The sequence below is a fragment of the Dryobates pubescens genome, chromosome 16, assembly GCF_014839835.1.
Source record: "Dryobates pubescens isolate bDryPub1 chromosome 16, bDryPub1.pri, whole genome shotgun sequence".
Classification (NCBI taxonomy): domain Eukaryota; kingdom Metazoa; phylum Chordata; class Aves; order Piciformes; family Picidae; genus Dryobates; species Dryobates pubescens.
The window spans coordinates 20,708,016-20,724,867 of NC_071627.1; the positions used below are offsets into that span (position 1 = coordinate 20,708,016).

Consider the following 16,852-nt stretch of genomic DNA (forward strand, 5'->3'; position numbering starts at 1 on the left):
TGGGACACCTTCGTGGCAGTTTCTGGTTTCCTTACAAAGCCATGGTGGGAAAGGCTGTGGGCCCAGTGAGATAGTGGTGGTGGCCTGGGAGGTTTCCATAAAGAGTGCTAGCTGGCTTCTCTGGCAGATGTTTGTGTCTGATCTCAGCAGCTGGCACTGTGCTGCACAGGGAGAGCTCTCTCAGGTCAGAGCCCTTCTCGGGAGAGCACTTAATGAGATCGTGGGAGCTGCTGAAAAACTGCCTCAGGATCTCAGTGAGGCAGACAGAATTCACACTTTGGCTTATAAAACTTAGGCCCCAAGACAGTCAGCCTCATTTAATATCACCCTTGTTTATGGCACATCCCAAGTTCCCATCAATAAGTCTCCAAGCCGGAGGTGGTGGCAGTGACAGCATTTTCCCTGTGTCAGAACTCCTAGCACTAGTGTCTCCTCCTGTTGTCACTCTGACTCTGAGGACCTTTAGCTGTGACATTTATACTGACTCAACACTTCACACATCACTCAGCAGTTCCCCCAGCGGAGTGCAAGGTGAGGAGTTGGATGTGACATTTTGGGGTCCCCTGGCAAGCACTCTGCACTGCTTGGGAATCCCTTAGCTTGGCTTCTGCTGGTAGCTGCCAGTGCTGAACATTCACCATGTGTGGCTGGAGATAGGCTTCTAAACATGAGTTTATTGCATCCTTAGCTGGGCTCCATGCAAGCTGTGTCCCTCCAGTGGGGACCAGAAGTCATTCCCAACTGGCTTACAGCCACCCTGGGTAACATTACTTTGTTCATAACTTTTCCACTGCCAGAGGGAAGAGGACAAAATCCTGCTTCATACCGTGCAAAGGAAGTCCCTGCTCCCATCTCACCACCAAAACAAAGCAGTCAGATTGCTGAAAGGGCACAGAGTGTTGAGAGCTGAGAACTGAATCTCGTGACACTGCTGAGAATTATTCCTTCCTCCTGGAGCTGAGCTCAGGCCTGGGGCATCTCAGCCCGGCGTTTTGTGCCTAGATCCCTCATCCTCTTCCCACTGCTCAACATCCACAATCTCACATATCTCAGTACCTAATTTCTGTGGTGCAAGGACTTCTTGTGAAGCCCAGACCATGGTGGCAATAAACCCTCCTCTCTCTATTTTCACAGCAGTGTCTCTCTTTACAATCAGCAATTGTGCCTGCATCAGCTGGAGTCGCTGCCCTCATCATGAGACTGACACACTCGGGAAGAAAAGTAGCAGACATGGATAGAAAAAGCCTGAACATCATTTCCATGTGACTGGACCAGCGGGGCTAATGAACAGTGAGACAGACCATATGTGAGAGATCAGAGCCTGATCTCTGGAGACCCAAGCCTCAGACTCACCAAACGATTCAAGTGGCATTCTCAAGGCAGCTGAAGAATCCAACACAACTAATAATCCAGACAACAAACTTGCTTTGTTTCGGGCAAGCCATGGCTCCCTTGAATTTTATTCTCTATGTAAAATCAATCTATTAATCTTTTTTTTTTTCAGATTAATTTTTTTCCCCTTTAACTGTGTGGCTCAGTCACACTCAGCAGCCCTCCTACTCTGTTCTGAAACACTCATCAATCCCAGAGCCTGAGACAGATTGCACCACAAGATGGCTGGGAGAATGAACAGTCTTGATCATTAGTGAGTTTGGAAAGAACCTTAACTGGTTTTGTGTTCTCTGAGGAGAGGTTGAGGGAGCTGGGATTGTTTAGCCTGGAGAAGAGGAGGCTCAGGGGTGACCTCATTGCCCTCTACAACTCCCTGAAAGGTGGTTGTGGCCAGGAAGGGGTTGGTCTCTTCTCCCAGGCACCCAGCACCAGAACAAGAGGATACAGTCTCAAGCTGAGCCAGGGGAAGTTTAGGCTCGAGATGAGGAGAAAGTTCTTCACAGAGAGAGTCATTAGTCATTGGAATGGACTGCCCAGGGAGGTGGTGGAGTCACCAAGAGGTCTTCAAGGGGAGATTGGACGTGACACTTGGTGCCATGGTCTAGTCATGAGGTCTGTGGTGACAGGTTGGACTCGATGATCCTCGAGGTCTCTTCCAACCTTGGTGATACTGTGTGATACTGTGATACTCTGGCTAAGAGGAGCCATGGACAAGGCAGATAATTTTGGGGGGGGGGGGGGGGGGGGTGGGGAGAGGGGGAAGGAAATTAAAAGAAAAGGAATGAAAGAAAAGACTTTCTGAGGGTTATAATCCTGTTGAGGTTTAACTGCAGCTGGCAACTGAGCAACTAATCTGGAAGAATGGAGAGAGTGAGAACTGCAGCCACTTGTCTGGGGCTGAACTTGGCACAATGTAAAGAAATGGTGACTGTAAAAATTATTTACATCCCAGGACTGCTTGAAATTACAGACAAGCCAAGGGAATGAACCCAGCAAAACTACGAAGAAGTTACTTGCCTTTTATTTCATGAACTCAGAGAGGGCTGGGATGGCTTTATATTTGCTTTAATTGTTTTAGTAAGCAAATTTACTAACAACTGTGTTCTCATTTGATTGCTCTGCAACTTCCTAATAACACACTATTAAGAACTGTAAACTTCGGTTGGAGAAAGCAAATATTTCAAACCCTCTTTGTGTTTCTAGGGGGAATTTTATCAGTTCTCCAGCAGTCACTGGCCTCTGGCTGATGCTTTTCTGAAAAGATTAAGAAGCATAAAAAGGATAAACATCGTATCAAAATGGAATGCCCAAGGAGCTGAGCTCTTCTGGTCAGCTGGAGATCCTGGGCTGCATCAAGGGAAGTGTGGCCAGCAGGTCAAGGGAGGTGATTCTCCCCCTCTACTCAGCTCTGGTGAGACCCCACCTGGAGTACTGCCTCCAGTTCTGGAGCCCCTATTACAAGAGGGATATGGAGGTGCTGGAGCATGTCCAGAGAAGGGCCATGAGGAGGAGCAGAGGCTGGAGCACCTCTCCTGTGAGGACAGACTGAAGGAGTTGGGGCTGTGCAGTCTGGAGAAGAGAAGGCTCCGAGGTGACCTAATTGTGGCCTTCCAGTATCTGAAGGGGCTGCAAGAAGGCTGGGGAGGGACTGCTCAGGATCTCAGGTAGTGATAGGACTAGGGGGAATGGAATGAAGCTGGAGGTGGGGAGATTCAGGCTGGATGTGAGGAGGAAGTTCTTCACCATGAGAGCGGTGAAGCAATGGAATCGGTTGTCCAGGGAGGTGGCTGAGGCCCCATCCCTGGAGGTGTTTAAGCCCAGGCTGGATGAGGCTCTGGCCAGCCTGATCTAGTGTGAGGTGTCCCTGCCCATAGCAGGGGGGTTGGAACTAGATGATCCTTGTGGTCCCTTCCAACCCTGACTGATACTATGATACTATGACAACATCATGCTTTGCAAGCCTTGTGCCAGCCTCTATCAACTGGATGGCCACAGTCTGGCTCTTGCCACAGAAGAGAGTTGAGGTCATTTGGGGAATTAGCTCTAGAAGCTGAAATTGGACAGTTCAGCCTCTGAAGCTCATTGCTGCAGGTGGGGAAATCACCAAGGTTTACATGAGTGAAGAGCATTTTCTTGGGTGTAAATGCAGATGTTAGTGACAGTTTTCATGTGCTGTTCTTGGCCTCTGGGCTGCACAAAGGACAGAGAACATCTGTCCTGGATTTTAATTGAGCCATTAACTTACAACGAATTTGCAATTCATTACAGAATAGTTTTCCTCTACACAAACCCTCAGAAAATAGAGTTAACAACCACTGACAGCCATGACAACTACTACTGTATTCAGCCTGATCAGTCTTGTATAATTAATCAGATTGGAATTTCTGGCTGGGACATCCCCAGCATGTGCTGTGCCCGGCACCACAGGCACCCCATAACCTGCTTTCTCCAGGCAGAGGATCTCTCACTGAGGTTCCTCAGTGCCATTTCACAAACAAAATTAGGTAAAAGCAGAGGCATTAACTTGATTGTCACCTGGTTACACTGGAGAGATGACCCAGTGACAACCATCTGCGCTTTGGACACAAGTCCACAGTGCCTGAGGCAGCCAGGTGAAGTGAGAGCTCCTTGGACTGTTTTATAAACACTTCTAACTCACAGTAAAAATCAGAACAGTTTTGCAAGTTAGTTTAAAAAGTGCCTGATGTGGCAGAACAAGCAGGAAGAGGCCTCCCCTATCTGTGGAGAGGTAACCATCATGGAGCTGATGTATCCTTGAATTTAGATGAGGGAAAAGCATGTGTGTCTCTCTCATGCTTGAAAGCCCTGAACTTTAGGATCTGTAGTCTTGCAATTTACTTCAAGTTTCTCTTCTCAAATGAAAATTGAATATAATAGAATTAACCAGGTTGGAAGAGACCTTTGAGATCATCGAGTCCAACCTATCATCCAACGCTATCTAATCAACTAAACCATGGCACCAAGCACCCCATCAAATCTCTTCCTAAACACCTCCAGTGATGGTGACTCCACCACCTCCCTGGGCAGCACATTCCAATGGCCAGTCTCTCTTTCTATGAAGAACTTCTTCCTAACATCCAGCCTAAACCTCCCCTGGTGCAGCTTGAGACTGTGTCCTCTTGTTCTGGTGGTGATTGCCAACCCCCACCTGGCTACAACCTCCCTTCATGTAGTTGTAGACAGCAATAAGGTCTCCCCTGAGCCTCCTCTTCTCCAGGCTAAGCAACTCCTCATAGGGCTTGTGATCCAAACCCCTCACCAGCTTTGTTGCCCTTCTCTGGTAAGGTTAAGCATTTAAACCAGACCGAGGAAACACTGATTTCATTGAAAGCATACACAGGATCAGGCACCTACTCAGCAGCTACAGAGAAGCAGTTCTGGTCACCTTTGTAAATGCTTCCAAGAAAAAAAGAAAAACTCCCAGAGCACAAGTTAAAATTGCACATTTTTCTCTGCAGAAGAGGAAAGCAAAAGGGACCTTCTGAATCTACAAAAATTCTGGTAGACTCTTCTTGGCTAAACTCAATCAGACACAGAGAGAGTAGATGCACAATACTCATTTCTGCACATAGGGGAAGCAGGGCTATTTTGGAACTGGAGGTTTGATCTGATCCACGTGAAAGGCAGATGTCAGATATGACAGACTTCTTCTCTGGATTTTGGTAGAGGCAGAAAGGAACCCAAGAAGTTTCAGCAATGGTCACCATCAAGAGATGCTGAAACAGGAGCAGCTGTTGAGCGAGGAGGAAGGGCAAATGGACTTCACAAAAGGATGGGAAAGAGGATTTGGTCTCCAGGAGTGAAAATGGTAAAATTCTGCTGAGAATCTGTGAAAAGGACTGCAAGAAGGGAACTGCTCCCCATGGACACAGCTGGAGAAGAAGCCTGGTAGGAGATCCTGGCAACTGCTCATCTACCGTTTCCTTTAGAAGCAGAAGTTTCACCATTTCACCGAGTTTAAGACTAGAAAGGGACATTAGATCATTTCTACTGACTTTTTGTATTTCACAGACCATTAAGTTTCACCCAGCTACCCCTGGAGGGAGCCAATAATATGGCTGAGTTGACTCTTGGGAGACTCAACTGCTGCATGCCTCTGTAGGAGAAGAGAAGTATCAGAGACAGTGCTAATACCCAAAGCCACACGAGCAGTTAAAAAACGGATTAAAGGAGATATCCCCAGATGTTCCACACATTAGACTCATGTTCTCTGTTGCAGAAAGAAATAAAACCCCCAGATGGTCCCTGACAGATCTCAGAGGCCTTCTCAACCCGTCAGGATGTCGTATCTGAGATGCATCTGGGAAGAAAGGCACTGCACCATCTCCAGGAAAGCCATTCCTACAATGCTGAGCTGAAGACGTTGTGAGGATTTTGGGGCAAACTATTTCTCATGGACCAAGCAGGGAGGGAAAGAAAAGTGCAATGTGGGAATGTAGACTTCAAGGTAAGAAGAAATCTTTGAAAGCTCACAATCCAGCACATGCAGCACTTAAACTAGAAATCATAAAATCATAGAATTGTCAGGGTTGGAAGGGACCTCAAGGATCAGCCAGTTCCAACCCCCCTGCCATGGGCAGGGACTCTTCACACTACAGCAGGTTGCTCACAGCCACATCCAGCCTGGCTGCAAAAACCTCCAGGGATGAGATTTCCACCACTTCCCTGGGCAACCTGTTCCAGTGTCTCACCACCCTCATGGGGAAGAACTTCTTCCTAGCATCCAATCTGAATCTCCCCATTTCTAATTTTGTTCCATTCCCCCTAGTCCTATCACTCCCTGACACCCTGAAAAGTTCCTTCCAAGCTTTCTTGCAGCCCCCTTAAGATACTGGAAAGCTGCAATTTGGTCTGCTCAGAGCCTTCTCTTCTCTGGACTGAACAGCCCCAACTCTCTCAGTCTCTCCTCACAGGGGAGGTGCTCCAGCCCTCTGATCATCCTCATGGCCCTTCTCTGGACACATTCCAGCACGTCCAGATCCAGATCAAATTAACAAATGTCTTTTATCAACTGCAAGATGAATGTGGCCAGGCTTCAGGTGTATTAAAATAGTCAACTCAGTCTGCTGTCCTCTGTAAGCTGTTAAAGATGAGCTTTGCAGCCCCAATATCAGTGCAGCAGCATCTCCTTCATCATTCCAAACCTCCTGGGGCACAGAAGCAAAATCTCACTTGCAGCAAAACCCACTCACTGACAACAGGGGTGTCAAGGAGTGGTTCCCACACAATTTTCTTTGCTCACTTGGAGGCTATATGTGCACATGTGGGGAAGAGGAGGGGGGGGACGAGGGTGTGTGATGTATTTTTAGCATGCCCTGCCTGGAAGCAATCCTCACCTGGTGATGGAGAACCTGACATGGGGTTGGTGAAGCTGGTGGAATTTCAATGAAAGAGCACTAGTGTCTGCTTCAATTAGGATCAGTTCAGCTTCCCTCCCAAATGTTTGTCCTCACAGCTCTCCAGTGTAGCGTAGGTGCCAGAGCGCATCTCTTCAGCACATCCCAACGACAGCATGTTCCCACAGATTTTTTTTTTTCTACCAGGGGAAAGCCAAACAGATTCTACACTCCCTCAGTGCTCCATGCATGTATTTAGCTGGCAGGAGATATGTCCCATAGAACTGATCAACCGCAAAGCGGGCTGGTGCGACATCGCACACAGAAACTAAATAGATGCTGCTCTTTCAAACATATAAACCACACAGAAGTGTGCAGCCTTCCATCATTGTCCTGCACCACTGTCTCTTGCAAGCTGAAAAGCAGTGTTGACTTCTGCATTAAGATTTGTTTTCTTTCCCTCACATTTAAAGCATAATCTATGACTGAAGAGCTGCTCATAACTGTTTATGGTGATAGCTTCAATTTTTCTAGTTAAGTTCTCCTTGCCTGAACAAATAAGTCTTAGTTTGTCTGTCTGACAAATGAGAAGTCTCCCCTGAGATCAGATTGGATTTGGGATGCTTCTTTCCCACATGCTGTTGAGAAAGAATAAAGAATACAGAATTAACCAGGTTGGAAAAGACCTTTGAGATCATCGAGTCCGACCTATCACCCAACACCATCTGATCAACTAAACCATGGCACCAAGTGCCTCCTCCAGTCTCTTTTTAAACACTTCCAGTGATGGTGACTCCACCACCTCTCTGGGCAGCACATTCCAATGGCCAATCTCTCCGTGAAGAATTTCTTCCTAACATCCAGTCTGAACCTCCCCTGGCACAGCTTGAGACTGTGTCCTCTTGTTCTGGTGCTGGTTGCTTGGGAGAAGAGACCAACCCCCACCTGGCTACAACCTCCCTTCAGGTACTTGTAGAGAGCAATGAGATCTCCCCTGAGCCTCCTCTTCTCCAGGCTAAGCAACTCCAGCTCCCTCAGCCTCTCCTCACAGGGCTCTGCTCCAAACCCCTCCCCAGCTTTGTTGCCCTTCTCTGGACATTCAAGCAACTCAACATCTTTCCTAAACTGAGGGGCCTAAACTGGACACAGGACTCAAGGTGTGGTCTAACCAGTGCTGAGTACAGGGCAGAGTGACTTCCCTGCTCCTGCTGGCCACACTGTTCCTGATATTGGCCAGGATGCTGCTTTGCTCAACAAAACCTAACATCATGGGCTTTCTGTCAGTCTATAATTTCTGAATGATACTCATGGTGGTGGAATACAGGGCCATAGGTAGTTGCCTTTCACCTCCCTGTCAAAGGGAAGCTCTCCCATCTCCTGCTCACACCTTTCATCTCAAGATACCCTGCAGCTCCCCTAAAAGGAAAGGGTGATGCCACACAGGTCCCCTAGCTAAAGATTGATCTTCCAGCTCTTGCTCTTCTCATCTAACTTCCCACAATGAAATAGAAAGCCAAAAATGTGTCCTCATTGAACTCTCCATGTCTGAAGTCATAAATATTAAAGCAAGATCACTACAAATGAGAAAGGGACAGTGATATTACAAAAAGAGGCAAGGGATGAGGCTTGAACCAATTTTGGCCTTTTGTGCTAGGTTGGTCCTTCTGCAAACAGTGCCAAGCATCCTGGTGTAGCTTTCTGCTGGGGAGCATGAACAACAACAGAGGGAAAGAACAAAGCCCCAAACCCACAGCCTACATAGCACACTGCTTTTGATTCAGCACAACATTTAATTCTGGCCTGTAAGAACTCAATTATTAAAACAGAGTAAAAAGAGGGGAGGGAGGGTTGGGAGGGGAGAGAATCAGCAGTAGCAGAAAGAGAATGGGTCACACAAAGCACTCACAGCAGATGAAATGCATTTTGTCTTCTACAGAATCACAGAATCACCAAGGTTGGAAGAGACCTCAAAGATCATCAAGTGCAACCTGTCACCACAGACCTCATGACTAAACCATGGAAGCAAGTGCCACATCCAATCCCCTCTTGAACACCTCCAGGGATGGGGACTCCACCACCTCCCTGGGCATCACATTCCAATGGCTAACAACTCTCTCAGTGAAGAACTTTCTCCTCACCTTGAGCCTAAACTTCTCCTGGTGCAGCTTGAGACTGTGTCCCCTTGTTCTGGTGCTGGTTGCCTGGGAGAAGAAACCAACAGCTTCTATTCTTTCCCTGATACATTATATCTGCTCACATCAATTAAAGCCTGTGACTGTTTTCAGTGCAAGCCTCAGGTTCTGATGAGGATTGTGTAAGTGCCTGTCTTGAAACTGGTTGCAGGCTGCAATGGAAAAAGCACACTATGGGCTTTCTCTGGAGAAATCATCCCAACATTAATGCTACCTCCATTAAGGAAGGAGGGTGTTGATATCTACCTCAGCAACTCCTTTCCTAGTCTTCATCCCTATAATGACAATTTCCCCCTGCCCTGTCCTTCTGATTCATAAAATGTGCCTAGACAGTCAATTTTTCTCTCAGCTGTGCTTTGTGGTTTTGCCTCCAGTTGAGAAAACATCACTTTGGTAAATTTTCTCAACTGTGGTGTTGGTTTTTTTTCCCCCTGAATGTTGTCAGCATTATTTCCTGCTTCCCTGAAGTCTGTTCCAGGTATGGAGTTCACTTACAATACATACCTGCTTCCCAGTTTTGTCATGAAGGTACTAATTAAGACTGTTTTTAGCTGCAGCTCTGTATCAGCCTTGCTCCCTGCTCTACCAGCTCAAGATCTTTTCATTTTCCATCATAATCCTGCCTTGGGAGTCTTTGGCTATTTGTAATCTACAGGATTACTGAATTCCACCCTGTAAAGTACAACATCAGGACCAAACTTTGTGATGTAACAGGCAACTGAAGAACAGACTAAGCTGCAACATGGCTATTGTCATGCAGAGACATAAGAATGCATTTATCAGCCAGATGGGCAGTCAGAACAGCTGTATTTGGGAAGTAGATCTGAGTAGGAGGGTCTCATCTGGTGATCAGTGACAGCAGGAGCCCGAGTGATTCAGCAAACCTCTTCTAGTCCTGAGTCTACACACATGGTATGTTTTGCACCTTGCTTTGGGATCTCAGCCAACGCTTGGAAGTGCCGAGGTCTGACCTGTATACAAAGCTCCCTTTTCTCCTTCTTCTGGTATCTTTAAACGTTTCCCTTCCCAGACACTGAGCTTTCACTAGCTGAATACTTGGCATGTGCTAAAAAGCACCTGCATGCTTGAAAGCAGCAAGCCACACACAGCAGTGTGCCTCACAGCACCTGGACAGCTGCACCAATGCTCTCAGGTCAGCAGTGATGTGGGCTTGTGCCCTGAGCCTCCCCATGCAGTCAGAGGTGAGCACCTATAAGCTCTCCTCTTTTGTTCCTGCCTCTGCCTTTTTTATTTCCCTCCCCCCCACCTCCTGCTTCTGAATTTCCAGCTTTTGATTGTTTTGTGCTACAGTGCATTAAACCTTATCCTTGCCTGCCACTGGACTAGCACCACTAATTGTCAGCCTTTCTTGATAGCAGGCTGGAAATGAACAACTTCATTTGCGAACACTCTGCTTCTTTCTATTCAAAGCACCCAAAGAACCTGGCAAAATGCACACACGTGTGTGCACACCCTCTGCAAGGATCTGTCCATGGTCCCAAACCCTCCCTGGGCAGGCATTTATGCTCAGGCATAAATATGAAAGCACTGAGTTTCTTTGTCTCGGGTGTCAGCCCCCTTAATGCTTTTCAGCTTACACAGTCAGCAGCAGCCAGGCAAAGACAATGTTCAACTCTGAAAAGTCAGATTGAGCATGGTCCTGGTGTGCCCAGCTTTTAATCCCTGCTGTGGATACAAATGAAGAGGTGTTTTTATTTCCTTCAGCACTGGCTCCCTTTCCTGCTACTGACTTTTTTTTTTCCTAGCTGACAAGGAAAAAAAACCTTAAATGACCTCCCTTTTTACACCCCAGGGAGGTGTTGCCCTCAAAGAAACACTGGGATATGCCATAGCCCAGACACCCACACAGGATGTGGGCACTGTTATTAATTCTAACTGGCTCCAAGTTCCTCTTATCCTGCTATCCCCACACATGGGTACCCACTGCAGACACAGCTGTCACCCTGCATGTGCTTGTAGGATGCCTGGCACAACGCTACGAACCCTCTGCGAGGCACTGCAATGTATACATATTAAATAGCAATAAGGAAAGCCACTGAATAGCCTCCTCAGAGCAGAGAATTAAGTTGCCAGTAGAGAGAAGAGAAATGATATGGCTGGCTTACCACGGAAAGTAACAAAGGAAGGGGAAGTACCTAAATGGAGAGCCAGGAGCGGTGATGTGCTCTACCTTAAAATATCTCCTGGTCTAGAAGGAAGCCTGGCTGATGCAGGCTGTCAGAGGGCACAGAGGATGTTTCCCTACCCTAGCAAGCTATTGTTGGCCTTTTTTATGTTGACTCCCTGCTCATTTAAAACGAAAAGGCAGCAGACAAAAAGCATGAGGTGCTTTGTGTGGGGAAAGCACCACCAAGCTCCCCTCTCCATGGAAAGTCTCTCACTGGTCTGGGCAAAGGAAGAATAACTTGCACATCTCCAGGACAAAGGCATTCTTCTGCAAACAAAACCTCTCACATACTGGAGAGAACATCTTGGCCTTGGGGGTTTGAAGCAGGGAAGCAATACCTAAATGCACCAGCTGACACATTTACAAACTTTCCTCTTCTTGGTAAATTTTCAAGGCTACCTTGCAGGTCTCTGCTGAGCTAGCAAGGCAGGTGCTCCAAAACCCCCATGTGCTCCAAACCCCCCATGTGCCACCACTGCTCCAGCAGTGCCACATCTTCTGCAATCACTGGAGCCACCAGAGTCTTCCAAAAAGAGCAGCAAACTACCCTTGGCCTGCAAGGATTAAGCCTCCAGAGCACAGCTCTTTTGTGCTGCCTGGTTGCATAGGGGACAGACTGAGGGAGTTGGGGCTATCCAGTCTGGAGAAGAGAAGGCTCCGAGAAGACCTAATTGTGGCCTTCCAGTATCTGAAGGGGGCTACAAGAAAGCTGGGGAGGGACTTTTTAGGTTGTCAGGGAGTGATAGGGCTAGGGGGAATGGAAAAAAACACAGAAGTGGGTAGATTCAGATTGGATGTTAGGAAGAAGTTCTTCCCCATGAGGGTAGTGAGACACTGGAACAGGTTGCCCAGGGAAGTGGTGGAAGCCTCATCCCTGAAGGTTTTTAAGGCCAGGCTGGATGTGGCTGTGAGCAACCTGCTGCAGTGTGAGGTGTCCCTGCCCACGGCAAGGGGGTTGGAACTGGCTGATCCTTGAGGTCCCTTCCAACCCTGACAATTCTATGATTCACCTAAGGTCTGTGAAAGCAGGAATGGATCTGAAACCCCATTTAACACCTCAGTGAAGGCTGAGTTAGGTGCAGAATGACAAGGTCCTTTGACATCTGAGAGCGCTGCCTTTTGTGAGCTCAAGTGCCTCCCTTGGTGGTTCTTTGCTGCAGTCATTTCTTGCAGGGTTTTTATTTTCCCTTTGCACGTTAATGTTCCATTCCATTGTGCTCATAGCTTTCTTCAGGCCTACTTAATGTCAAGGGGGATATTACCATTTCTTCCCTGTCATTAGGCCAGCCTCAATCCTGTCTGCATTGTGAGGGCAATAAATGAGAATAGTTACCACATATTTTTTTCCCTTCCCCATTTCTGCAGTGCCTCTGAGCACCAGGGTTGGCAGGGTTTTTTTTTGTTGTTGTTGTTGTTGTTGTTGGGTTTTGTTTGTTTGTTTTTAATCCCAAGCAAGTAAGTTTGGGCTGGGGATCTTTTAAACTCAGTGGGAGACTGTGTTGTCTGGGGAGCAGGAAGGCAGAACTGTGACAGATGGCGAGATCTGGACCTATGGTTTGCAGTTTTATGGTCTCTGGTGAAACTTCTGTGCAAATCACTCGCTGTGGGTGGTGGAACAAACAGTTTGCATGAAGTGCATCTATCTATTGTGCCCAGATGGAGCTTCTATGGAGAGGTGATGCTTGTCAAGCCATGGCTGCAAGCAGCTGTAAGGGACAGTTTCCCTCTTGTGGGAGGTGAAGGCATCTGCAAGTGGTGGAGATGAGCTGAGGGATGCCATTCTCTGCCCATTGATCCTATAATCTGTGGGTAAAAGTAGAGCTCCTGTGTGAATGTGACCCAAAATATCAAGTACCGGCCCTGGAGCTGGCTGCACGGCAAGACTTCCACTGGAGATAAAGTGGAGTCCAAAATTTCCCTAAAACACTCTTGGCTAGAATCTGTGTCATTTTACCAGAGGGGACTTTCACAGCTCTGGGCTTCTCCTGAACCTCCTACAACAACCTGATCCCATGTGGAAATGACTCTCACAATGCCTGAAGAAAGGACCAACAGGTGAGAGAAGATCCAAAGTGTATCACCAATCATATAAACCACCTTGGATGCATCTTTTGCTTAAGTGACCCTTGGTCGATCAATTCCCATTTATGTCAGTGACAGGTGGCAACAAATCCTCAGAAATCATTCTTGCAATGTTTCCTAGAGAGGCAACCTTGGGGAACGTGTTTCTACTGAATGTTTCACATGCAGAATTCCATCTTTTCTTTCACAGAAAAGATTTCTGCTGATGACAAATATAAAGTCATCTTCTCTGTGTAGAGGCCAGTGAAGATCTATTGAATAGAATAGAATAGAACAGAGTAGAGTAGAGTAGAGTAGAGTAGAATAGAATAGAATAGAATAGAATAGAATAGAATAGAATAGAATAGAATAGACCAGACCAGACCAGGTTGGACGAGAACTTCAAGATCATCGCGTCCAACCTATCATCCAACACCACCTAATCAACTAAACCATGGCACCAAGCACCCCATCCAGTCTCCTCCTAAACACCTCCAATGATGGTGACTCCACCACCTCCCTGGGCAGCACATTCCAACGGGCGATCACTCTCTCTGTGTAGAATTTCTTCCTAACATCCAGTCTGAACCTCCCCTGGCACAGCTCAAGACTCTGTCCTCTTGTTCTGGTGCTGGTTGCCTGGGAGAAGAGACCAGCCCCTCCTGGCTACAACCTCCCTTCAGTTAGTTGTAGACAGCAAGAAGGTCACCCCTGAGCATCCTCTTCTCCTGACTAAGCAACCCCAGATCCCTCAGAATTTTTTAGCCTCCTGAAGAGATTCTCTAGTGAGCTGCAAAGAGCAAAAGAGGCCATGTAAACCACTCTGCATAAATGCAGTGTGGGGAGGCCAGGCAGAGCCTGGAAGGGAAGCTGTTAGAAACTTGGGGTCATTCATCATCCAGGAGCAGTGACACTGCACATACGGACGTGGCTTCTGTCCCAAGCAGTTACTCAATGTAAACCAAAGACTATATCATGATTTAGGCAGCTGCTGAGAAAACCCCACTGCTTCTCAGCAGACACTTTACCTATAAAATATTATTTAGACAGAAAAGCAGCAGTGGACTGGAGGATGCTAATTTGTACTGCTTTTCAAAAGCATCAGAGTGACTCTTACTCTTGACTAGATGCTGCTCAGGCTTTCTGTTGACATTGCAGAGGGATGCTTCTGATGAAATATATATGTGCATGAAATCAGAGTCACTGACCACCCTGGGTCAGGCAGACCTTGAACAGAGAGGCACAAGGAGCTCTGCCTCTTCAAGGAGTGGAAAAACTCTGCATGGATTTAACAGAAATTGAGCAAAACCACAGTCATGGCAAACATCACGTATCAGGTGATAGGTTTGCTTCCCACGTGGAAATCTCTTGAAACTACACTGTGTAATGGACTTTAACTGTCCACACAAAGGAGGCACATGAGTGGCTAGAGGTATAATTAGCCTAATTAAGGCACCATTTATTCCAGAAGCCTCCATGGGGAGAGGCAAGGGAAACTGTCACCTCCAAGAGAAGGCTGGCAGGGCAGAAGCTGCTGGCACCGGTTGGCAAAAGCACAATAAAGACTTGGTCTGGAAGGAACAAGGCAAAAATAGATATCCTTGGGGCAGGTTCCTCTCTCTCTTGGTGTGCACAGGAAGGCAGGGGTGCAATGGAGAAGCCTGGCATTTACCCTCTTGAAACTGTGCTAGCTAAACCAGCGAGGGCTGTGGTTTCTTTCTTTCTGTACTGCAACCCACGTTAGGTGCTGAATGTGGCAGACAGGTGTGTGTAGCCTTCCCTTTCAGTTCCTGACCCTCTCATTAGAGAAAAGGCTGATTTCTTTGTGAAGGAAATTCTTTTTGGCTGCCTTTATTTGACATGGCAGTGAACATCTGCAGTCATATTTCTTAAGCATTTGTTGTGATCCTTCCTCTGCACTGGCAGTCCTGACAGTAGAGTGGTGTCAGCTGGGAATCTTGGTAGCATTTCCAAAACATGCTTAAATGTCTTAGCTGACTACCACTTCTCTTCAAAGAAAAGATGTTGCACTGATCTGAAGGGGATTTGGGATTTAGGCACATAAGGAGGCCATATGGTGCATGCAACCTTTGACAACTGGGACTTAGCTCATGTATGCTGCAAGGATGTCTCCTGCAGCAGCTTTTATCAGTGCATTCTCAGGGTCTGATGCTTTCCTGATGTTGCCTGTGAGGCAATGGAAGAACTGCAATGCCATGTGGGGCAGCTCTTGTTGACAGACATCCTCTGTGCCTGGGCACTTTGCATCAACCTGATGGCACATCTGTAAATGTGTGGCTATAATCCACCTGCACCATCCTGTGAACTTCATTGGCAAATCTCCCATGGCAGGACTGGAGCAATGAGAAAATCACTCCCTTTCTGTCTGGGTCTAAGTATCATCTAGTTTGGTCAGCTGGGAAACACAAGAAGTTTCCTGAACGAGGCTGCAGGGATTCAGGACCTGATTTGTGTGGGCACTCAGCTGTGACTTGCTTGTGGAGCGTACATGCCTCACGTCTGCTTGAGCAGAGGTCGCCAAGGTTCTCCTCAGAAGAGTCCTCAGGCATGAAACCAAAAAGGAATTTGTGGTGAAAGACCCTTAAGAGACTTCTCCTGACATTCTTATTGGAAAATCCTTCAAAGAAAATGTATGGGAAATAATGGAAACCTGAGGAGATGTGAAAGCTGTAAGGGAGAAGGGGAACAGGGGACGTGCAATCTGGAGGTTCACTGGTGGGGGAACAGCCAATTTCATCTCAAAATCAGTTGGGGGCTTTAAAAGAGAAAAAAAGAAAAAGACTGGAAGAGTGAAGGGGGCTGAGTGAAGGGGGGCTGAGTAAAGGGGGGCTGAGTGAAGAGGGGCTGAGTGCAGGAGCATTCAGAAATGCCTCTTTCTAGAAGCTGGGGGAGAAAAATGTACTTTCAACTTCTGGGTCACTCTGTTTCTCCTCTCTCTGAATGGACAAAGACAACAACATTCTGGCCTTCTTTAATGCTGCCTCATCTTAGCTAAGAAGGATTATTTTTCTTCAGACCTCACTGGCTGCAGCCTAGCTGTCTATGCCTTAAATTTTTAACCTCATTTCACGCTCGAATAGATCGAGGCAGCCACTTGTGTGAGGCCACAGAACAATTTTGGGGTGGGACCTGAGTGCCCTCACACAAACTCCTCTTTGTCTGACAATGTGAAGAACAGGCCCACTGCAATGTTTTTTCCACTCATCAGTGAAATGCATTTCCCCAGTGGATGCTGACAGCTCCATGGGGCACTCCCTGCCCCTGTTTGCTCTTCTCACTCGTCCTTTTGGGGGAAGGAACACAGTGACAGCAGGACAAGTCAGCACTGCAATGGGTGTGATGCTCCTCTCCAAGCACACACAGACTTGGCACCTCACCTGTGACCAGCTGTTGAGTGGGCACTTTGGAAAAGAAGCTCATGTACAGGCTTCAGCACTAAACCCATTGCAGCTCAATCCCATCCCTCCTGCTGATGCATTCTGGGCTGAAAGGTTATTCAAAGGAAGAACCACAAGATGACCTCTTGCCTGACAGACTGGAGACCTTCCTAGAACAAACCCATGGCCCTTCAAATGCTTCATTTGGCTCCTTCTGGGTAATTTTAAAAGACAGAAGGCCTCTCTAATGATGATGGTATGCAT

At 47.2% G+C, this 16,852-nt stretch overlaps 1 protein-coding gene across 2 annotated transcripts in view; it reads right to left on the bottom strand.

Moving 5' to 3' along the window:
- The window catches only part of GRIA1 (glutamate ionotropic receptor AMPA type subunit 1), a 149,253-nt gene that overhangs the window by 73,941 nt on the left and 58,460 nt on the right, over positions 1-16,852 (bottom strand). The gene's annotated exons all lie outside the window — the stretch shown is intronic.